At 38.8% G+C, this 24,606-nt stretch overlaps 1 pseudogene; it reads right to left on the reverse strand.

Annotated features, from left to right (window-relative positions):
- Positions 1–24,606, reverse strand: part of LOC127660587 (E3 ubiquitin-protein ligase parkin-like) — a 126,114-nt pseudogene that overhangs the window by 16,333 nt on the left and 85,175 nt on the right.

Genomic DNA, 24,606 nt, shown 5'->3' on the forward strand with positions numbered 1-24,606 from the left:
GTGTTTCTGGTGTGTACAATAGCGTAATGTCCCCGAACACATAGCAAAGGTTCTGCCCTACTCCAACCACTTTACAGAAATCATACGGAGCTATATTGGTAAATAGCTCTAACCAGCCTGGCTATTTTCTGTTGACCTCTCTCATCAAAAAGGCATTTCTGTCTGCAGAACTGCCACTCACTTGATGTTTTTTGTTTTTGGCACCATTCAGAGTAAAATAGAGACTGTTGTGCATGAAAATTAGCAGTAACAGAAATACTCAAACCATCCCCGTCTGGCACCAACAATCATGCCATTTTCAAAATCACTAAGATCACATATTTGCCCCAAACTGATGGTTGATGTGAACATTAACTGAAGCTTCTGAAGCTTCTTTGAGACTTGAATAATATCACAATCACAACACAATAGACCAAATGTTTTACAGTAGATGCTGTAAATAGATTAATAAAGAGAAACTTTTTGTTCTGTCAAAGAGATCAAACGGATTTTAGGCAGTGCTCTATGATACAGGTCAACAGTCCCGGTGGCCTCCTTCGACAGAGACAGACAGGAGCACATTTGCGGGACCTCGCCCTGCTGGAACGATGAAGTTTGTGTTTGAAAACATGCAATCAGTCAGCACTAATGTTAGCTGAACTGCACACTAATCTTTAATCGACTTGGCTAATTAGAAAACATCGTGCAAATTGTGTGGTAATCACATCTTAATTGTGCCATGATTGGATTATGCAAGCAATAGAGGGCAGGAACTACACAAACAGAAATGCTATTCTAATCTGGGACATGCTTGGGTCAAAGGTTTCTAAGCATGGCGACATTTACCATGTCAGGTTTACTGTTGTATTTGTAATGCTACAAATTGGTCTGTTGTGGACAGTGTGTACTTCTTGATTACGGACAACATAACCCATATTAAAAGTGAAGTGTGCCATTTCTACACCACTAACGACATCAAACAGAAATGAAAAACATAACAGGTTTCCTTAACCCTGCCCTCGTCTGCAATTGGTCTGTAAACAAATAGTCCTGCCCCAAACTCACACCATTGGTTGAGCCAATGTTGCTGTGTCAGCTTGTCGGAATGTTCAAAATACACAGCAATGCTTGGATAGTGTCAAATAGCCAATATAGTAGTGGCGACTGGTATAGTAATAGCTGTTCTGAGATTAGTTAAGAGGAACTCAGAAGTTCTTACACCACAGCCGAGTCCATTCCCTAACTCACAGCAGACTCTTCTGCCATCATCTGCAGGACGCAGCCCATCTCCACATCCTGGGGCCGGACACAGAACTCCTCCCATCTGAAGAACACACTCATACTTTTTCATACTGGAAAATACATGCAAGATAGATTCTTAAAACACGCCACATAAATGGTGAAAATTATTAAACAGTTTGCCGCATGCTACTGTATAAAGGCACAAAACTCTGCATTTTAAACACAAACCACCTACTTTCTAGCTTAAGTAGGCGCTAAATGCACTGAAATAGCACTGTATCATATTTAAATTAAGTAATTATCACTTTTTTGCAGTGCGAATGCACCTCTGTATGTAAATTAGGCTTCTTTTTTTTTGCCTGCTGCATTTAACAATGTGCTATTACTGGACGTAGAAAGCAGGTGGTAAACCGTTCTTTAGTTAAAAGAGAAATCGATCATAATAAAAGAGATTTCTACCATGGTAGCAGTTATTAATCAAATGATGATCAAATGAGCTTTATAACCATGCATATCCACAAAGCATTTAAAAACACTTTCAGCATTTTAAGATGCTGATTTCGCTGTCTGGATCAGTCAAGTGTTGGAGAGATGTAATAGAGTACAACAGTCTGGATCTGGAAGTAAAACAGACAGTATGTGCAAATAAAGAATGTTATCAGTGGGCACAAATCACTCCTAATGAGATTTCAGGAGAGGCCACTTGCCAAACAACATGTTCATGGGCATATCTGTACAAACATCCCTAATGATGATTTTCAATGTTGTCACAGCTCAAATTGGTGTGAAAACGTAAAAGACAAAAAGTTTGCTAATATGGTGGGATGAAACCCTATGAGATGATCCTTATCCTCATTGCAAGGTTGGTTGGCTTGATAGTATTGAAGGAAGGTACGGAGGCGAGGGTCTGGTTACTTGCGGCAGGCTTAGCGAGGGGCGTGGGGGAACGGCAGATGGGCCAATTAAGAGACTCTCGCATGTATCAGTCTGACAATCAGACTGAACTTAGATTTCTCGTGAGCCTAAACCAGGACAGTGAAGGTTGCTTAAAAGATGTTTGTGTGTGTGTGTGTTTGTGTGTAAGAGAGACCTATGAAGAGACCTATGAGTCCAAACCTACCTGCTCATTTCCAAGGACTCTGAAATGATGAACATCTTTAATGAGCGAGACTAGACAGCCGGCTAGAGAGAAAGAAATAAAGAAAGAAAAAGAATACAGTCAGGATCATAGAGTAAGCATGGGCTGTAATTAAGGGTTGAATGCCCCAGAAGGACGTCAAAACAACATGTGGGGGGGGGGGGCTTATGGTTCATGAACTTATGGTTCCACTCTGGTCTTTGAATCTGATTGAACGAGTGGCGTTCCAAGAGTGCCGATATACAGTCCAAAATTATTAGAGAAACTTTCCTATTTGTATCACTTCTCTTCTCTGCGTTTGTGGCTTTCCAAAGAGTGGTGGGGATTTTTATTGATATTTCATTTTGATTTAATTCACTGATCAGTTCAGTGACCATTTCTGAAGATTTCATTTTTACCCCAGTAGGTGGCAACAAATGAGTAAATTTTTACATGACATATATCAGATTTCTGTATGTTCTTTCTGGTGAAGATGGTTGACTAGTGGTTAACAAGCTTGAAGGTCACAATAGCACAAAATACAATCTGCTGGTCATTTCAGTAGACCATTCCTCATGAAACACATCAGGAAAAGACTAGTGCATAAATTAACATGCATTACACGCCATATCCCCTACTAGCGTGTCACACATACAAAGATTCTACTGAGTGGCACTCTTCGGGAAACCCACCACTTGTGATGCAGATATGCACACAACAGCCACCTCAGGGTCAAGCTCTGAGAGGAGAGGCCTTTAATTTGAGCCTTCTAATCTCCAGGAGAGAGGAGTAGCACCTTAATGGGGTGTTGAGTCATAGAGATCCCTCGTATTCCCAGTCCGCAGAAACAACTCGCCGTTAAATCTACACAGGATAATTATGGATGGCAAATGAGTGAAGATGAATGTGTGCAAGCTTAGGCAGGGGCAGCCCAATCCTCTTCCATAACAAGCGTGGTGTAATGATGTGGTCCCTTTTGTAGGAAAACGTCGTGCTTTGGACCAAAGATTTCTGCCACACACCAATTATCCCACAGGAGACTAATGACTGCTCTAATCTGCATGTGATGGCACTCACACAGACCAGCATGCACACATATCCTTGGGTTTCTCTGTGGAAAGACATACGCCTAAGCAGAGTGGAACTATAAATGAAGTGAGCTCTATAGATAAATGCAGAGATAAAAGAAAAAACAATTTGAATGCTTACAGTAAAAAACACATGGTTTTGAAATTGAACAGCAGAGAAATTTCAAATCACAACCGTTCTGTTCCCTGCTGATTCGCTTTTGTGCAGTAAATACTTTTTTTTGCATTGCACTGCTGCCACACAATTGGCTAATTAGATAATTAGAATGTATAAGTAGGTGTACGGGTGATCCTAATAAAGTGCTCATTGAGTGGACATTTTCTGTGTCTTTTTCTTGGCTGCTACTGTTTAAGGTTGCTGATTAATCACTTGTACAGTTTAAAGAGGATACGTGCTTCGACAGAAATGTGTAGTACGTTCAACGAATGTGCTTACGGACGTCGCTGACATGATAGTGTAAAAATAATTATGCATCTAAAAAAATATACATTTCATCTTTAAGCATTGCATCGATGACATCACATTGTTTGTTATCAATGGATGGATCTTTACACCCCTACTTCCAACCGTAATCAATGGCATGAGCTGGTGGCTGGACTACCGTTTGTCCAAATGGAAGATGTAGGAAGAGTTTGGGAGGCCTTATTGGGGATTATGTTTATTTTTGCAACACATTTGGTGTTTCTAATAGTGCAATTTTTTTAAATAATTATTTCTGCGCCACGAATGTCATCGAACAGAATTGCAAAAAATAGGACTATTACCAAACAGGTTTGCTTACCTCTCCTGCTACCTCTTTGCCCACTTTTCAGCCGTCTATATGAAGGAAGTAAAAAAGTATTGATTTAAAGATGTTGATGAATACAGAAACTATATATTTGTAATTTTATTCCAAAATATTCATATGTACACAATTATATACTGTAAGTAGTGTGAGAGTGTAGGGAGACAGACTCGTTTGCATCATTTGCAGTGAATCATGGAAATCGGTGGTTCCTGCTGAGCTCGTTTGGGCACACTATGTTGGGTACGATTCTCTGAATGAAGTTGAAATAATCAACAATCCCAGAACTAGCTGTAGGTCTGTATTTAAAGGTTTTTAAGTTATCATTAAAAATCTATTTGCCTATGGAGAAAATCAATGGTATACTTTTTATACAACATACTGTATTGGACCACTCAAACAAATAAAGCAACCTATTTAAAGTGCCACAGAGCAGCAGTGTTTACACTCTTCAGGAAGTCAACCTACGAGTGGCTTAGATTTATTTGTCACTGAACATTAAGATGGGATAGAACATTAAGATGGGATAGAGGAAAACATTTCATTGAAAAATTGATGGAAAGTTTTAAAGGTCACACAGTAGCAACATTTACCCGCTCAAGTCTCCAACACACACACACACTGTCCTGTGTACTGCAGAATGCTAATGTTGCTAATCTTCCTCCAGGGCCGCTAGTGCAAACGTCACCTCACTTTTCTTATGCAAATGATGACAGTGCGCACTAATCACGCTGGACTCGCCTGGGGACTCTCAGGCTGCCAGCAAATATTAGAATTATAGAGGGAAAAACGGCTCACATTTGTCTAAAGATAATTAAAGACACAGACTATACAGGGACGACATGTTGTTACCATGGTAATGAAGGAGTGTGCGTTCTGAAAAGTGAACTGAAAAACGAGACAGAGTATGAGAGAGAGAGAGAGTGCAAGAGAGAGATAGAGAGAGAAAGAAAATAGTCTAGCACATCTCATCCCTGTAAAAAGTGATCTAAGGTCAGAAATGTTGCACAGTAGTTAGAACACATCCATTAGACCTATTAGAGCCATGGTGATCACACAGGTTCAAGTCTGGCCTACGATGTGTCCTGATTCATTAACATTTTTCTTGACACTCTGTGAAGGTGACGTGATCTTACACTGCAGGCAGACGGCAAAGGTACCATTTGGCATGGTCAACTCAGAATTATGCTGCATAGTAAGATCTGAAAATGGATTTGAAAGTTGAAGTTTTATAGTATTATGATGGAACAAGTCAAAATGTATTACAAGATCAATACAGAGAGCAGGGGTCTGAATAATGGCTGCCTTTACTGCAATATAAACATCTTTTGATCGGTGTGTAAACATGTGGTGTCTTATAGAGCATTTCAAATCTTCAAAGTTGAAACTGTTCTATGCACAGCAGTGTTGAGGTGTAACTAAACACAAGTAGTGCACTGTGAACTTGACTATTGTTTCAGTATCCAATATTGTTCAGTAGGATGCCAGTAGATCATCTATTTTCACAATAGTGTAGATTTTCAAGTATTGAGCTACTTTTTCCAATGACTAGCGGTATTGCTTCACAACATGCTGCATTATTTTGGTCAGATTATTCCACACACAGTAATGCAGATGAGCGAGCCAAGGCATTAATCAAATGTGCTCTCCTTAACCGTCATCCTTCATATGTAGCATTGGAGAAAATTATTCTCAGTTTCACTTACTGGCAGCACTAGGAAGTCTAAACCATGTAAGTGAATTGATTTGTTAAGTAATAACAAATAATTATCACATAAACAGATAGTTGTTTTTAACAAATTATTCTTTGATTGACTTCTATGTAGCATTATAATTTTTTTTGGACAGTTCATGTTAATAAACTGTTTAAAATGAGTGATTCTCTGACTCACTTACATTTGTGTTTGGATGTCCAAAACATATAAGTGAATCAGTATGTTCAGACAGTTCATGTAAATAATCTTGTTCAAATAAAGTTATGTAAATCAGTCTCAAAGAGTTAAGTGAATCTGTTCATGTATCTGAACCTGTTCAAATAAACAACTCTCTAATTTACTTATATGTAGTTTGGGAAGTCCAAATAATTTTAGAGAATCATTAAGTTTGGACCGTTCATGTAAATTAACCTATTCCAAGAAACTATTCTCTGATTCACTTACATTGGCACCCAATCAAGCCAAGCATTGTAATTCTAGGTTAAATTGGTAAAACTGTCATCAAATTTGTCATGCTATTGGTTTAAACCACCCTTGTCTCTAAGTCACCATCTTTGTTGTTTTTGTGCCAGGTAAACACTGTTCTCATTGCAGAAATACATTTATAAATCAATTAGCTTCATTGTACTTTTTGTTAGTACAGAAGCTTATAGTGTAGTTAACTATTATATTAATATAGTTTATATTAATGAGTAGCTTACTGTATTTTAGCTACTTTAAGTCAAGAGTAGCTTGTAGCTTGGGATGCTACCGTTTCAAAGTAGCTTCTACAACATTGATGCATCGACCATTTGAGGCGGATCAAAAGATGCAAACAAGAAAAGGAAGATCAAATTTTGACTCCAACCCTTCATTTCAAGTTCAATCAAGACCTCAGGATGCCAAGTGCGCACTCACACAAGGCGAGGGAGGGAAGTTACAAATACATTATCAGAAGCCTCACACGATTGTTAAAGCCTCATTTAGCTTCTTCTAAAGCTTAATTACTATTCACAGTTTGTCGGCAGGGGGGCAGCTTAATGTATAGTGTCTCCTGCTGTGTGATGCAGCTGTTTGAGTCACACTCAAGAAATGTTCCAGGAAATGAAAGCAGCAGGTCTACGGCAACTCTAAATTTAATCCAACCACAGGGGTTAGGTTGCTGCTTAATGTGGCTTGTATGGTTCTAGCACACTGCATTCAGATAAAAGCTTGTGTTACAAGCAAAACAGCACTATCCACAGGAGACAATGGATGAACGTTTCAAAATTGACCATGGGTTAACCTTTTGGGGTGGATAAAAGGGTTATTTCAGGCTAAAATGAAAATTATGTAATTACATACTCACGTTTATGTTGTTCTAAACCCATATGACTTAATGACTTCCGTGAAACACAAATGAACATTTTGAAGAATGCCAGAGTCACACATTTTTTTACAACACACAACAGACTCTATTGCAGTTGGTACCATTGACATTAAACCTGGTGCATAACGTCATATATATATATATATACACTCACCTAAAGGATTATTAGGAACACCTGTTCAATTTCTCATTAATGCAATTATCTAATCAACCAATCACATGGCAGTTGCTTCAATGCATTTAGGGGTGTGGTCCTGGTCAAGACAATCTCCTGAACTCCAAACTGAATGTCAGAATGGGAAAGAAAGGTGATTTAAGCAATTTTGAGCGTGGCATGGTTGTTGGTGCCAGACGGGCCGGTCTGAGTATTTCACAATCTGCTCAGTTACTGGGATTTTCACACACAACCATTTCTAGGGTTTACAAAGAATGGTGTGAAAAGGAAAAACATCCAGTATGCGGCAGTCCTATGGGCTGAAAATGCCTTGTTGATGCTAGAGGTCAGAGGAGAATGGGCTGACTGATTCAAGCTGATAGAAGAGCAACTTTGCCTGAAATAAACACTCGTTACAACCGAGGTATGCAGCAAAGCATTTGTGAAGCCACAACATGCACAACCTTGAGGCGGATGGGCTGCAACAGCAGAAGACCCCACCGGGTACCACTCATCTCCACTACAAATAGGAAAAAGAGGCTACAATTTGCAAGAGCTCACCAAAATTGGACAGTTGAAGACTGGAAAAATGTTGCCTGGTCTGACGAGTCTCGATTTCTGTTGAGACATTCAGATGGTAGAGTCAGAATTTGGCGTAAACAGAATGAGAACATGGATCCATCATGCCTTGTTACCACTGTGCAGGCTGGTGGTGGTGGTGTAATGGTGTGGGGGATGTTTTCTTGGCACACTTTAGGCCCCTTAGTGCCAGTTGGGCATCATTTAAATGCCACGGCCTACCTGAGTATTGTTTCTGACCATGTCCATCCCTTTATGGCCACCATGTACCCATCCTCTGATGGCTACCTCCAGCAGGATAATGCACCATGTCACAAAGCTCGAATCATTTCAAATTGGTTTCTTGAACATGACAATGAGTTCACTGTACTAAAATGGCCCCCACAGTCACCAGATCTCAACCCAATAGAGCATCTTTGGGATGTGGTGGAACGGGAGCTTCATGCCCTGGATGTGCATCCCACAAATCTCCATCAACTGCAAGATGCTATCCTATCAATATGGGCCAACATTTCTAAAGAATGCTTTCAGCACCTTGTTGAATCAATGCCACGTAGAATCAATGCCAGTTCTGAAGGAGAAAGGGGGTCAAACACAGTATTAGTATGGTGTTCCTAATAATCCTTTAGGTGAGTGTATATATATATATACAGTATATATAAACACACTAAATTACATTATTTTGGGGAAAGTTGTATAATTATCCTTTTAAGGCAAATCAGTTCACTGGTAACATGCACTAGAAGTGAATTTCCAAAACATACAGTAGAAGAGTTATTTACAGCAGTGGTTCTCAAACTTTTTGACTCCAAGGCCCCCCATTGTCGGAGAAAATATTCGAAGGCTCCCCATGTAGGCAATAAGATATATCTATTATAAGATACTTCCTTTGATACTTCTACTGTATTGATGACAAAGCTTGTTTTCAAAGTTTTTTAATGAAAAAAACTACTAGCGTCAATAGATTAAAACAATTACTCACGATAAATGTGTGATTCCAGAAATGTCTAGAACTGTATATTCTACATAAAAAGCCAGCGGTTGCAGGGAGATATTAAATTTTAGCATTACCAGTAAGTTGAATTATAATAATTATATAAAAATTATAATAATCTACATTATTTTAGAAAATATTAAGAGATCTTGAGGACCCCCAGGAAGTGTACTGAGGTCTCCTAATGGGTCCTGTCCCCCTGGTTGAGAAAAACTGATTTACAGGTATAATTACAGGTCAATAGCAAAACCATTCCTGATTGGACAATTCAGTAATGTTTATCAAGAAAGTGATACCTGATTGGTTAGAGAAACTATAACCTAAACCTAACCCAAACAAATCAGGTAAGCAGCTGATTTCTATGAAGATAACTCTATCACCCTTACTAGGAACTTTAAGCCAATTTAATTGTATTCATCTCGCGTTCAGTGCCTTATAAGCAGTAAATATGCTTCTCACATCTGACACACGGATCTTCACATTTCATGCAAACCACCACAGCGCAATGTTTTTAATGCAGTAACACTAACTGGTATCTGTAATAGATGAAAATTAAATCAATTAAGGCAAATATATATTACTTAACTTAATAATATTATTCTGACATTATTTTCTCCCCTTATCTATCTAACATCTCTTTTTGTACTCAATGGAATTAGTACAGTGAAAATTGTAGTTAAAGGTTGCTAAATGTGTTAAGTCTATTAGTCTTTTCAAATACTATAGTTATTTATTTTTTGATTTGATCCCTTTTCTCCCAATTTGGAATGCCCAATTCAAACTACTTAGTAGGTCCTCCTGGTGGCACAGTTACTCACCTCAATCCGGGTGGAAGACAAGTCTCAGTTACCTCCGCTTCAGAGACAGTCTATCCACGAATATAAAATGTGTGCATGTGGCTCACTGAACATGACACCGTGGAGACTCACAGCATGTGGAGGCTCATCCTACTCTCTGCAATCCACTCATAACTTACCACGTGCCCCTTTGAGAGCGAGAACCCCTAATCATGACCACAAGGAGGTTGCCCCATGTGACTCTACTCTCCCTAGCAACCGGCCCAATTTGGTTGCTTAGGAGACCTGACTGGAGTCACTCAGCACACCCTGGATTTGAACTTGCAACTCCAGGGGTAGTAGTCAGTGTCAATACTCGCTGACTGTGGTATCAGGCCCTACTATAGTTTATTTTTTAAGAAAGACTATCCACACACTATTGACGCTACACTTTATCTCAAAATGCAATCTATTGTTCTCCTTTGAGTTGTCAGAAGATTTTCTCGGTCATGCTTTACATGGGGGACTTCAGTAAAAAAAATTTGTTACTTTAGATGATAACTTTGATCCATTTGTTTTGATATTTCAAAGACCAGCAAGAGCTATGAGTGTTTCAAGATGCAAAAAAAGTTTTTTCATGTCTGGAAAGGTAGTTTTAAAAAATAAGAAGCAACAAATATGCTCACAAACTTGCACACACACACTTTGCCAGTGGTGCTGGAGCAACTTTTGATATGAGGGGTGGGGATGCGTCACGATGAATGGTTAGTGACTCAATGATATCTTGATTGCTTATCTCATTATTTAAGAATATCAATTAGGTCTTGTTGACATTGCTGGGTAACAATCCTGGACTGCCCAGTCACAAAAAGAAGGCATTTTGAGTTTGTTTTGGTTGTTTGTAACAGCTCGCCTGAGTGAACTTTTAGGAAAACTTCTAATCAGCTGCTAAACACCTCCTTATTGCCATTGGCCATTAATAGTGAGGTGGTGCAAACTTTTCTGCATCTGTAAGATCATTTGGTTAGTTTACTAAGACTACAGTCATGCAATTTTTTTTGTTTAGTTAGTCAACAGTAGTTTCATTGTCCTCATAAATGACAATAAAAGAGTATAATTGGCGCATATTATGGCTGTGTATAGCATGTTAGTGCATTAGCATCATGATTTCAGAATGTAAACAAGACAAAATAAAAATGTTCTACTACATATATTGTATATTATTTTAAATCATCATTGAAATGTTAAAATAGCATCTTTTTCTGGCCTCATGTGAATTCTACTCATAGAATAAGGCATACAATCATTGATAATGCATTTTAATCTCACATTAGTTAGGGTTTCAAATGTAGCCTCATATGTAAATGTACTTCTAAAGACCTCCCACAGCGGTGAGGTGGGTTGCTCAACTGATTCAAACTTCTTTTTACCCCTGAATGAAAAACAAAGAAGAACTTCTCCAGAAGTCGACCTTTGCACGACACAACCTGTCAATTTTTATTTAATAAATGGATTTGAAATATTGATTTGAGTTTAAATTATTTCATTAGCTCACTTGTAGAGATTGAAGAGTGATATGAAAAGAAGGAAAGATGACTCACAATACTCAAATAAATATAGCGGATGTGCAGTAATTATTGACCAAAATCATGTTTTCCAGAGAAGCGTGTTATAAATTTTAATATCAGCCAACTAAGCTCGGTTGAGTGGGCTAAAAGTGTGTGTGCCCCCTTTTTTGGCACACCTGCAATTAGACCATCAAAATATGGCCTGCTGTGCTCTCCTCTGTTGATTTTGTAATATGAAGGAAAACTGGGACCACTGACAAAGGCTCATCACCTAGTCTCTATCATCTCTGGTCTACAGGCTTATAACCTTTGATAGCCTGGCACAGGGGCCAAGGTCATTGATGTAATGGGTCCTGTGTTTGACACTTCACATCTGACAGGCCTTTGTTGATCTACCTATCTTTCTCTCTCTCAAATTTGGAAATCTGCTGAAACGCAAGAGGTGACCCCTGCAACTCTGCCACACTCCCTTAACATCACCTTATCCTAACAAATGAAGCTATGATTGTGCTTCATTTCCTTGAGACGACTGGCCTGAATTAGCATTTGAAAGCCCAATCAAAAGCCAAGTACTCAACGAATGCTTAATTATGTCGATAATTAATGTCCCCTTTTCCCACTGTCAAGAACTTCCTTGTGTTTGTTCCATCACCTTTCCATTATGTTAGAACTTTTAGACTACACTTCCCATGATGCACCTTGTTGATCACACTCATATTTGTTCCCAGGTGTTCCATGATTTGTCATTACCCATGTGTGTATACAGTATTTAGCCCTCATGTTCCTCTTAGTCTTTGTTGGTTCTTGTTAGTTTGTTAGCACATGATACTTACCTCATTAGCCAGCAAACTACTGTTATGTTGTAGTTCCCTTCTTGGTCCAGTGTTTTAGTTTCATATTTGCTCCATTCAGCTTCATCTTCTGAGTTCCATAATAAACAGTTCTGCAGTTGGATCCCCACTCTCTTGTCTCGTCCTACCCAGCCTTGCAACAGAAGATCCAAACCCAAAGGATGGATCCAGCAGAGCAACTTGGGCAATTCACCCAAGGGTCGTCTTCAGTGGAGGCGTACTGTGTAAGGTTCTGGAACTTGGCCATTCAGGTGAGCTGGTATGAGAGAATCCTCAGCACCATGTTCTGGCTAGGACTGAATTATTCTGTGAAGGAGATTGTCTCTTTGGATTGCGTCAGCCTTCCCCTTGGTGACTTCATTACTAACATCGTAATGTCTGGTCTTCTGCATTCTACCCCAGTGGCCAACCCTGTTGCAGTGGCTTCCACGGCTCCTTCCTCCAGGCCTTCCATGGCCTTGCCCTCCAGGCCTTCCTGGGACAACGAGCCAATGCCCATGCCTGCCATGGCCAACAAGCTAGTTCTGCAAGCCTCATCAGTCCCAGAGCAAGCGTTGCAAGCCTCGTCCATTCTTCATTCCGCTCCTGTCCCGGTGTGATATTGTGATATTAAACTATTTTTCATTAAAAAAATTACTCAGTTAATTATTTTAGAAAATGAAATCATAACTGATAATGTAACTGAGGAACATACAACTTATATAAGTAACTACGAAAACAAAAACTAATAATTTATGTCCAAATTATGTCTTATTTCAATGTTTTAAACATTGATTTTAATTGCAGATTAATTAACATTGCTTATAATTGGTGTTATAATTACATTTCTTTCTTCCATATCTCACTAGGGCGGATCTCTTCCTCAGTGCGATACGCTGTGCAATGGTTTTAAACTATGGTAAAGGTATTTGTGGTTTGAAATTCCGATTTTGTTTTAGTATACACTGATCAGGCAAAACATTATGACCATGGGCCTAATATGCTGTTGGTCCTCTGCGTGCCGCAAAAACAGCACCGACCTGCCAAGGCATGGACTCTGCAAGACACCTGAAATTGTCCGGTGGTATCTGGTACCAAGACATTAGCAGCAGATCCTTCAAGTCCTGTAAGTTGCGAGGTGGAGCTGCCATGGATCAGACTTGTCCAACACATACTCAGTCAGACTGAAATATGGGGAAATTGGAGGCTAGAGCAACACCTTGAACTCTTCATCATGTTCCTCAAACCATTCCCGAACAATGTGTGCAGTGTGGCAGGGTGCATTATCCTGCTGAAAGAGGCCACTGCCTTCAGGGAATACCATTGCTATGAAGGAGTGTACCTGGTCTGCAATTATATTTAGGTAAGTGGCACAGGTCAAATTGACATCCAAATGAATGGCCGGACACAAGTATTCCCTGCAGAACATTGCCCAGAGCATCACACTCCCTCCACTGGCTTGTCGTCTTCCCACAATGCATCCTGGTGCCATCGCTTCCCCAGGTAAATGGTGCACATGTACACGGTCGTCCATGTGATGTAAAACAAAACAGGACTCATCGGACCAGGCAACCTTCTTCCATCTGATGTGGTGAGATCCGCATCCAGCCGCTCTCAGAGGAACACAAGGGTCTCAGCAATAGAGCAGTTCACTGAGTCTTCACCACATGAAGAGCACCAATTTGTAGCTTGCAGAATGCTGTAGCTTGCAGAATTTGCTACCCCGGAATGCAAAGCCTTCAAGGCTAGGAGACAGCTAGTATTTCCAGACGACTGAAGTGCAAGGTGCCAAAGGCTAGGTGCCCGCTGCACAGTATGCTTCAGCCTGCGCTGAACACATCTGTGATTACCACCATTTTGCAGAAGACCTGACCCAGCATGATGCTGTTAAAAGGTTGGAGCTGTCCAAGGTGCAAGAGCAGCCACACAGCAGCAAGTTATGCCAATGCACATGTGCACCTGCCAGCATTGGAGAGGTCTAATGTAAAAGACCAAACAGTGCAAATCTCAAAACAGCCTAAGACAAGGTTCAACATGTACATTAAAGTATGCGTGCGTCTATTGATGCAAATCATCCTGAGGGCAGATGATTGGTAAGATCTGTTTCTGAGATACTGTTCTGAATGGCCACTTTGCAAGTGTGATTCAAGCATCTCAGATCTAAAATGGGCTGAAGCCTGCCATCTCACTCTGAAACGGAAGACATTGGTTGTACAAACTTTTTATGTGCCGCAGTTTGGAACAATATCTATAAGGTTTTGAGTTCCTGCTCGCAGCACAGGTGCATCCCGAGCAGGGACCATAAATTACCAAATGGCGTAAGTGAGATAACGGGTGTGTCAGCTCGCTTGCTAGACAAGAGAGATCGCTGCTCGCAACTGGGAAGTGGTTGCGCACAGAGTGAGCGTGTCAGGCTTCTTTGAGTGTGTGCACCTTGTGAAGTGCAACATGTGCTTTTCTCTTATGAGAAAATCCTTTATTTAAACACATCACACAGGATTAACAGTCTCTGTAATATCCCAGTCCCAATGAACTCTGGCAGGGAAGGGGAGAGAAATGAGAATGTTTGAGTGTCTCGTAAAGGCATCACAAGTGCTTTTCTCTTTTTTTGTAATTTGTGTAACATCCCGGCAAACTCTGGCAGGAAGTGAACAGCATGTGATGTGTGTGCATCTCATACAGCAAACGCTTTCAAGTTTATGTAAGAACATTCTTTAGTGAACACTACACACAGAAACATATTTGTGTATCGCCCCAGCTAAATCTGGCATGAGCAGCATGTGAAAGTGTTGTCTCGCAACAAGCACTTTCTCTTTTCTGTGAGAACATTGGTTGTGTGAACACAACACACAGAAAAACATTTTGTATCATTCCAGTGACCTACGGTGGGAAATGAGCAGCGTATGAATGAGTGCGTCTCAATATTTGCGACTAGCACATTTGTGATTTTTATAAAAACATAGTTTATTTGAACACAATACACAGAAACAGCCAGCATGAAGCCTCACCAGTGGGTAGGGGAAGCGAACAGCATGTCAGTGTTTCGAACATGTACAGCACGAGCAGATGTAACAAGCACTTTCTCCATTGTGTGAGAAGATTGTTTATGTGAAAATCATCACACAGAAATAACACACATGCAATCTCCCAATAAACACTGGCGAGGAGGGGAAGTGAAGAGCATATAAATGCATGTGTGCTGAGCATATGCAGCACGAGCAGACACAACTAGTGCTTTTTCTGTTGTGTGAGAAAACCACCACACAGAAACAACACACATGCCATCTCCTAGGGAACTCCAGCAAGGAGGGGAAGTGAACAGCATGTAAATGCATGCATATAGAGCATGTGCAGCGTGATCAGACGCGACCAGTGCTTTCTTCACTGTGTAAAAAATCATCACACAGAAACAACACACATGCATTCTCCCAGCAAACTCAGGCGAAGAGAACAGCATGAAAGGCCCAATTTCACACCCCACATGCACTCGGACCTTCACTTCACACAAACATTAACGCCTCCTGCAACCCCCCCCGCTACACAACCTGCACTCAAGATCTTTGAACACGATGTGTGCCGTGTCTTTCGGAAGCAAAGGTCAAGGAAGGGTTCTGGCCTGGATGGCGTCTCACCAGCGTGCCTTCATTCCTGTGCTAACCAACTGGCCTCCATCTTCACACAGATCTTCAAAAGATCACTGGAGCAGTGTGAAGTCCCATGCTGCTTCAATGCTCAATTATTATCCCTGTCCCTAAGAAACCTAAAATCACAGGAATTAATGACTACGGACCTGTCGCCCTGACATCTGTGGTCATGAAGTCATTTGAGAGACTGGTGTTAGCCCACCTGAAGGACATCACTGGACCCTTTCTAGATCCCCTTCAATTTGCTTATCGAGCAAACAGGTCTGTGGATGATGCAGTCAACATGGGATTGCATCATATCCTGCAAAATCTGGACAGACCGGGGACATACGCAAGGATCCTTTTTGTGGACTTCAGCTCGGCTTTCAACACAATCATCCCAGCTGTACTCCGGACCAAGTTAAACCAACTCCCTGTTCCCACCTCTACCTGTCAGTGGATTACCAGCTTTCTGACGGACAGGCAGCAGCTGGTGAGGCAGGGGAAATTCACTTCCACCACCTGTACCATCAGCACTGGTGCCCCCCAGGGATGTGTGCTCTCCCCACTACTCTTCTCCCTCTACACCAATGACTGCACCACCAAGGATCCCTCTGTCAGGCTCCTGAAGTTTGCAGATGACACCACTGTCAACCACTGAGGTTACATTAAGTTAATATATAAGCAGTTTGATAATGTTTTTATTTTATTTTGTATCCTTATTAAACAACTTGTTAATCATACCTAACTGATGGATTTTAGTTGATGCAAAAAAGTGTTTATGAGAACATTAACAAAGCATTCATTCATAGTTAATAAAGATATTAAATATGTAATGAATTGGAAACACATTTCTGCTTAATGTGTATATTAAAGTTTTAGAAATACTTACTATTAAATTAATCAATGCTTAATAAAGGTCATAATAAAGCACTTACTAATGCTATCTAAGCATTTTGTGTGACCTAATCTAAAGTGAGAATCATATATGCCTAATTAAAAATGTATTAACATGGTTCAACAGTAAGTATGGTCAGCTGTCCCAGGGCCAGTGAGAGAGTTCGCCCTTTCGGGCCAATACTGCGTTGTGACTAAATCTTCCGTTGATCTTGTAAATGTGTTGTACATGTGTCCTATAAATATTTATACAGGAATAATTATATTTGAGCAAATTTTACAAGCAAGTGTGCTTTTGTACTGAGTGTACTTTAAGTTTTTAATTTATACAGAGATTCTTTGTTATGCTCAAGTTATTTAACAAAAAATAACTGTTTTATTTGATTAAATAATTTCATTTGATGATCTCTTTATTAATTAATTTGATTAGTCATATTTTTGATAAAGAAAATAATCTTTTAAACATGGAATTCAGAAAATTATGTTTTTGTCATACTGCAGACATTTGCACATTAAATACTGGGCTTGTATCATTTTACAACAAGGATTGGTACCTGAGATACAAATCCGTCCCTGCAATCTCTGGAAAAGTATTACATAAAATGCCTATTCAGTAACTACAAACTACTGTTATTGTTCCATCTGGTGCAGCGCTGAGAAAAGTAACATGTACGGCGTGACAACATAGCCTGTACACTTTAACAGGATAGTAAGGACATTATCACTAATAAAGATTAATCGGCAACAAATTGGTAAAATATTGTTTTATGTCAATATTGTAATGTTACATTATCTTTCCTATTTCAGTTTTTTTTTGCCATTTCATCACTGTTATGTGACCGTGCTGGCTGTTTCCAGAGCGCACGCATAGACTATAGTGGGATTTTTGGACTTTCCTTCAGGACTTTATTTAAATGTAATGAAATATTTATAGTAGGTCCACTGGTGAAACTGAAATTATCCATCATTTTAAATGGCAACAATGAGAACAAGACTACTCCTAAAGCTTAATAGGATGTAAAATGCTAAAGTGGTGTTTGAGCAATTAGAGGATCTCATTTAATAAACTGTGGATTTTCCTCTCTCACAATTATTCCTGTATTTTGTGTTGTGTCTGTTTTGATGGAGCATTAATAAATGTTTAATTAGGCATATAAAGTTCTCACTTTAGGTTAGGTCAAGCTAAATGCTTAGTTTGCAATTAGTCAATGCTCATTAAACAATAATACATTATTTGCTACAGTGAAAATAATCAAATAACAAATTATTTGTATGCAGCTTGTTAATGTATGAACAATAATTTATAAATGATCAATTGACTATAAACTAATGCCTTACAAATAATTTATACCATGAAGTAATTATAAATATTATTTATGCAGAGTTTTAAGACTTTTAGATGTGGCATAAATTCAATCCTTTAACTATATTTTAAATAAAAAATTGTTAACCAAAAATGTGGTGATTTATAGAATACCACTGATTAGAATAAAATTATTGTTATCAGATGAACAACCAATCAATTACTTCACTGATTCTTACATAAATACAGCATAAAACAGTAAAAGTTCTTGGTTCATAACAAATTGTCATTTCGCACATGACGAAAGTAAAAACTTGAGGTTCACTAAGTGAGTATGAATTCAGGAACTGTTACGACTGATTCATAAAAGTTTTAGATTGATATATAATGAAAATCACCCAGTTCTGATATTTTTGTAAAAATAGAATGGCCCTTGGTTCCCAACCCTATTTGTCAGATCTGAAAGTTGCAAGATAAAATAAAAAATCCAACAAGAAACATTCATTTCAAAGGCTTTACCTCTTACATGCCCCTCTGGTCTGGTAAACATTAATTCCTTATCCCATATATTTCAAAGATATAAAATACTTTGTACTTATTTTCCTCTGCTCTCGTAAAAGACAGCAGCCAGTCTAGACAAGGTCAGGCCTTTGACAAATGACCTCAATTACGCTCACATCTCCCTCCTGACTCAAAGTAACACAACTGAAGCTCCAGAAAGCCTTTCACACTCCTTACGGCCCTTCCACGGCCATCAGTTAATCTCTAACACACACAAACACGGCCTAACAGGACCACTGACAGGGCTAGATCATACACACAAACTAGCAAACACTCACACTAGCTCCACAGCTCCCAGTGTTGCCTACTTTGGCTTTGAAGTAGCTCCTGAGTCAGAGGTAAACAAGCAGCATAGTGGATGTTTCTGTGCAGGTTTTATCAAATCAAATCCTTCTAAAGAACAGACATGAAGAAGAGTGAGAGACTCCTGGGATGAGAGCGAAAAAACTGTCAAACACCAGCTAGCTACAAAATGAGATTATTTGAGGAGGAAATAGTTTCAGTCAAACAAATGTGTACAGTTTTGCGCTCACACACATGCATAACTGAGTGGAATATGCATTTTCAAGAACCAAAGACATAAACACAAGTTAGAGTCACCTTTGAGAGAGAATATATAACATCAGTTGGTTTGAGTTGTTTTGGAACATCCACAGATATCACAGGGACATGTTTATGGCAAAAGAAATAAGCAAAACTGGCAGAAACAGAGAAGGATGGCTTTCAACTTTTATCCTGAAAAAGTGAGGAATGTTGTTGGTATACCTCCACAATTGAGGAGCAAAACTGCATTAGATGCTAAAACAGAAATTCGGAGAATACGGTCCATGATATTTTTTTATTAAGTTAGTTGAGTTGAGATTTTTCTGGATTGAGTTGAGATTGTTCTTTTGGGTATTTTTCTAGAGAGCCCCTTAGAAGACAGGGAGGGAATTAATTTTCTGAAATCGTTTTGCGTTCACCTGCAATATGTTTTGCATCACCTAACAAAAAGGTTTTGCGCTCGCTTGCAAAACATTTTGGATTCCCTAACAATGCGTTTGGCGATCCCTTGCAATAGTTTTGCATTCCCTATCAACATTTTTGTGTTCCCTCAAAAAAGTTTGGCATTCCCTTGCAATACGTGTTGCGTTCTTTTGCAATGGTTTTGCATTCCCTAACAAAACATTTTGCATTCCCTTGCAATACATTTTGCGTTCTTTTGCAATAGTTTGTGTCCCTTCAAAAAAAGGTTTAATGTTCCTTTGCAATAGTTTTACATTCTCACGCAATTATTTGGCGGTCCCTCACAAACAGTTTTGCGTTCCCTTGAAAAAGTTTGCATTGCCTTTCAAAAAGTTTTGCATTACTCTACAATAGTTTGTTCCCTCAAAAAAAGTTTTGTAAAACTTGCAATAGTTTTGCATTCCCAAACATTCCCTCTCAATAGTTTTGCATTCCCAAACGTTCCCTCACAATAGTTTTGCTTTCCCAAACGTTCCCTCACAATAGTTTTGCATTCCCAAACGTTCCCTCACAATAGTTTTGCATTCCCAAACGTTCCCTCACAATAGTTTTGCATTCCCAAACGTTCCCTCACAATAGTTTTGCTTTCCCAAACGTTCCATCACAATAGTTTTGCATTCCCAAACGTTCCCTCACAATAGTTTTGCATTCCCAAATGTTCCCTCACAATAGTTTTGCATTCCCAAACGTTCCCTCACAATAGTTTTGCATTCCCAAACGTTCCCTCACAATAGTTTTGCTTTCCCAAACGTTCCCTCACAATAGTTTTGCATTCCCAAACGTTCCCTCACAATAGTTTTGCATTCCCAAACGTTCCCTCACAATAGTTTTGCATTCCCAAACGTTCCCTCACAATAGTTTTGCTTTCCCAAACGTTCCATCACAATAGTTTTGCATTCCCAAACGTTCCCTCACAATAGTTTTGCGTTCCCTCACATTAGTTTTGCTTTCCCAAATGTTCCCTCACAATAGTTTTGCATTCCCAAACATTCCCTCACAATAGTTTTGCTTTCCATCACAAAATGTTTTAGTGTTCGCTTGAAATATGTTCTGTGTTTCCTTGAAATAGTTTTCTGTTCCTGCACAAAAAGGAAGTTGATCATAATTTACAAAAGTTTGACAGTAACATGGTTAATGTTTGTGAGGGATAGATAAAGCCATTGCAAGGGAACCCCAAATAATTGCAGAATGTACTGCAAGGGTATGCATAATGTATTCTGAAGAAACACAAAACTAGAGCCCGAAGCCATTTGTTTTGAGAATAATGGCTGGCTGATGAAGTTATTGGCTGGCTAGCCGGCTCAGCCAAAACCTAAATGGCTGCTGCAGCCGCCAAACTTTTCATAGCTGCAAATGGCTGAAGCTGCCACTTCATGTCTACAGATGTCTATGTTCAGTGGTGGACAGTAACGAAGTAAATGTAATTCGTTACTGTACTTAAGTAGCTTTTTTGTGTATCTGTACTTTACTGAAGTATTTAAATTTGGGGAGACTTTTACTTTAACTCCACTACATTTCAAAGTCAAATATCTTTTTACTCTACTACATTTTCAAAATCAGTCGTTCCTTTTTATTTATGAGTGGATAAAAATGTAACTGGTCAAACGAGCCACCAATCACAGTACAGCGCGCGCTTTGTTTTGAACTTGCCTTGGCGGCATCTGCTAAGCCGAACCAGGGGTGCGTTTCCCAAAAGCATCGTTAGCCAACTATGGTAGCAAGTTCCGTCGTTATCATCATAGTTCAACGAGTCGGTGTTTCCCGAAACCATCGTTCCAACGAACATTCGCAAACAGCATCACAGAGTTGTGTGGTTGGAACGACAGCTCTCGACCTGTGGTTAGAAGCAGAGTTTCTTGTTATTATAACATGTGGGCTTAATAAATTATTATCTTGAGCCAAATAAGCAAGATGACATTCAGTACAATCAGTATCTTTTATTTAGAAGACATACAAATGTCCTTTATGTCTTTTAGTTTGTCAATAGATTTAAAGCACCGTTTTTGAAGAGTGCGCATGTGTGAACGTGCTCTAGTGCGTAAGAACGAGCCTATGATTGAATCTGGAAATAAAGCAAATAACTGAGAAAAATATGAGAGAGTCCTCAGATGACATGTCCGTAATTTATAGCAAAACATCTAGCATTAATTCGATCATTAATTCGAACAGATTCATTAAAAGTAGTTTTTAATCCACCACATGTGTGACATCATTAACCAACGTGGTTGAACAACCAATTTGTGACAATACGGTTTTGGGAAACAGTCATGACTAGCAAGTTGATTTCTTCAACAGTGCATCGTACTACGGTAGTGGAGCAGCAAGTTACGTCGTTGTACGGGAAACGCACCCCAGAGCCGTTAAATATGAGAGTTGCGAACATAGACGGTTGCGACAGTGATCTCGCCGCCGCGTGTCACGTGATTCGTGTAGCTCTCAATAGTTCCAAACAAATTGCGTTGCCAATGATTTTAAGCGGGGCAGAGAGCAGCAGCTATTATTGCAGCAATTATCGGTAAATATTGACGCATAATGTACATTGCTTATTATGTTGACACTAAAATGACTTGCATATAATAGCATTGTTTTTCTGGAGAGTAGCAGAAACACTGCATTAATACGTTTTTGTGTTTAATTTTGGAGGGAAATTGGCTGCTCCCATAACATAGAATATATATATATATATATATATATTTATATTTAATGGCATTGTGCAGGTTTATGTGAATGTATCATAACATTAGGATGTTAATAATTATGACCATAGACGCTCGAGAAAAATATATACAGTAAATACTGTAAATGTATTATACCTTATGGGAACAGTCCCTTCCCTCCAAAATTAAACACACAAAAATTTATTCAATTCAAATATATATATATATATATATATATATATATATATATATATATATATATTAGTAGTATATATATATACACACATCTGACTAATTAATGTCATATTATTAATAGATTGGTGTGCCAAGAGTGACATTAGTCTTCATGTAGACTGAATTAAGCAAGAGTCTTGTGACAAATTATAATAGGACATTATGGCCATAAAAAATCATAGTACTTGGATACTTAAGTACATTTGAAGGCAAATACTTTTGCACTTTTACTCAAGTGAATTTTTAAAGGCAGCACTTCTACTTTTACTTAAGTAATATTTTACCTTGAGTATCTTTACTTTAACTCAAGTACATGGTATGTGTACTTCGGTCCACCACTGTCTATGTTATACTGATTTACTAGATCTCAATATTTCCAAGCAATGCATGGCTTACACTATATTTCTACAAAATGCAATACAATGTAATAAAGAAAACACCAGATTTTACTTTCACAACGTATGTACATATTTATTTTGTAGTCTGTATGCTACTAAACATTTTCACATAGCCTACAATGTGTTGTGTTTAGGCTAAATGCATGTAGGCTAAGTTGTATACAATAACTTGGCATTATCATGGATGAAATTATCATATTACACCTTGATTAAGAATGCAAACTTTTGTTGAATTTTATGAGAAATCTACAGACGCAAACAGACGAAGTGTAGTAAAATAAAGACCTAAATGTGTATTTCGGACTTTTTTTCACCACAAGTCTGAAAGAAGACATGTTATTGAAGACAAATATCCAAAAATCTCAAAATTGACCAGTAAAAAAAAAAAATGTTTTTGCCTGCCGTGTCTCGCCTTAATAAACACACACTGTTATCAGTAGCCTATTATTTTGGACAAGGTTTTGCAAATTTCACTTCAATGTACACTGAAGCATGCGTCGTGAATTAGCAAGGTGGAAACGGTGGTTTGTTACTGCAGTAATATCACGTTCAGTGCTATAAATCTCTCCGTTCCAGAATATTTGGTTCATAACATCAATCTTTGATTCAGGTGTTTGTGCAACCGTGCCCTGAAGATTTAACAAAAGTCTGGGTAGGCCTAAGTTAAGAAAAAAGTAAGTAGGAATTAGGAAAGTATGTGAGAAGTGAGATCAAAATTACCTTGCTTGCTTCTTTCCGCCATTTCACCTCAGTGCGAGAAAAACATGCATCGCTTCTTCTGTACGGAAAATGAGCAATTTTAATTGGTCGTCAATTCACTGTGAGTCTGTGTATCGTAGCAACGGGCACAAGACTGCGCTGTTATGAATCCAGTGGGAAAATAGATCTCGTGTATTGTTTATATATTTCGTGTGTGTATGTCTCTATTATTTGATGCAAATAATTCTAGCCGGCTCAGCCAAACTTTATCAGATGGCGGCTCAATTTGGCTTACGAAATTATTGGCTGGCGGCGGCTGAAATTCTAAATGGCGCAAATGGCGGCGGCTTCGGGGTCTACACAAAACTATTTTAGAAAACAAATCACCTCCATGTCCTCTAATGAGCTCGGTAGTTTTCTTTTTTTGAGCACACTTCTAGCAAAATGTATATAATGAGGTTTGTATATAAGAACAATTATATATTTTTATTAATTAAAATACAGTATACTATTAATTATATTACACAATTTAATAAAAAAAATGTTTTAAGGTGAAGTCTGTCATTTCTAAATGACACTAAACAGAATTACAAAAATTAACACCTACAATAAAACGATAGTCCCGCCTCAACTCACACCATTGGTTGAGCCGGTGTTGTTGTGTTGGACTGGTTGGGATGCTCAAACAAACCGAAAAAAGTATTGATAGCACGATTACTAGCACGAGCCAGTGTTCGCAATTTTTGGTGAAAGGGAAAAAGTATTTTAACGTCAAAAAATGACACTTTAAGTTTAAGGATATTAATTTTACTAAACATATTTATACTGAAAAACAAGACAAAATACTGGTAAACGAAAATTATTTTCTGCAGTGCACGTACACTTTTACAACAGCAAGAAAGAAAGGAGACTCGCACACACCTCTCAAACCTACAGATCAGACCCCAACTATCTCCCAAAACATGCTCTTATATTACAGGGGCTCTTTGTGGATAGCGGAGTCAAATAGTTTCCATGGCAATACATGCAGCAAGAACCAACTGCCTCCACTTCA

This window comes from Xyrauchen texanus, chromosome 20, assembly GCF_025860055.1.
Source record: "Xyrauchen texanus isolate HMW12.3.18 chromosome 20, RBS_HiC_50CHRs, whole genome shotgun sequence".
Lineage (NCBI taxonomy): Eukaryota > Metazoa > Chordata > Actinopteri > Cypriniformes > Catostomidae > Xyrauchen > Xyrauchen texanus.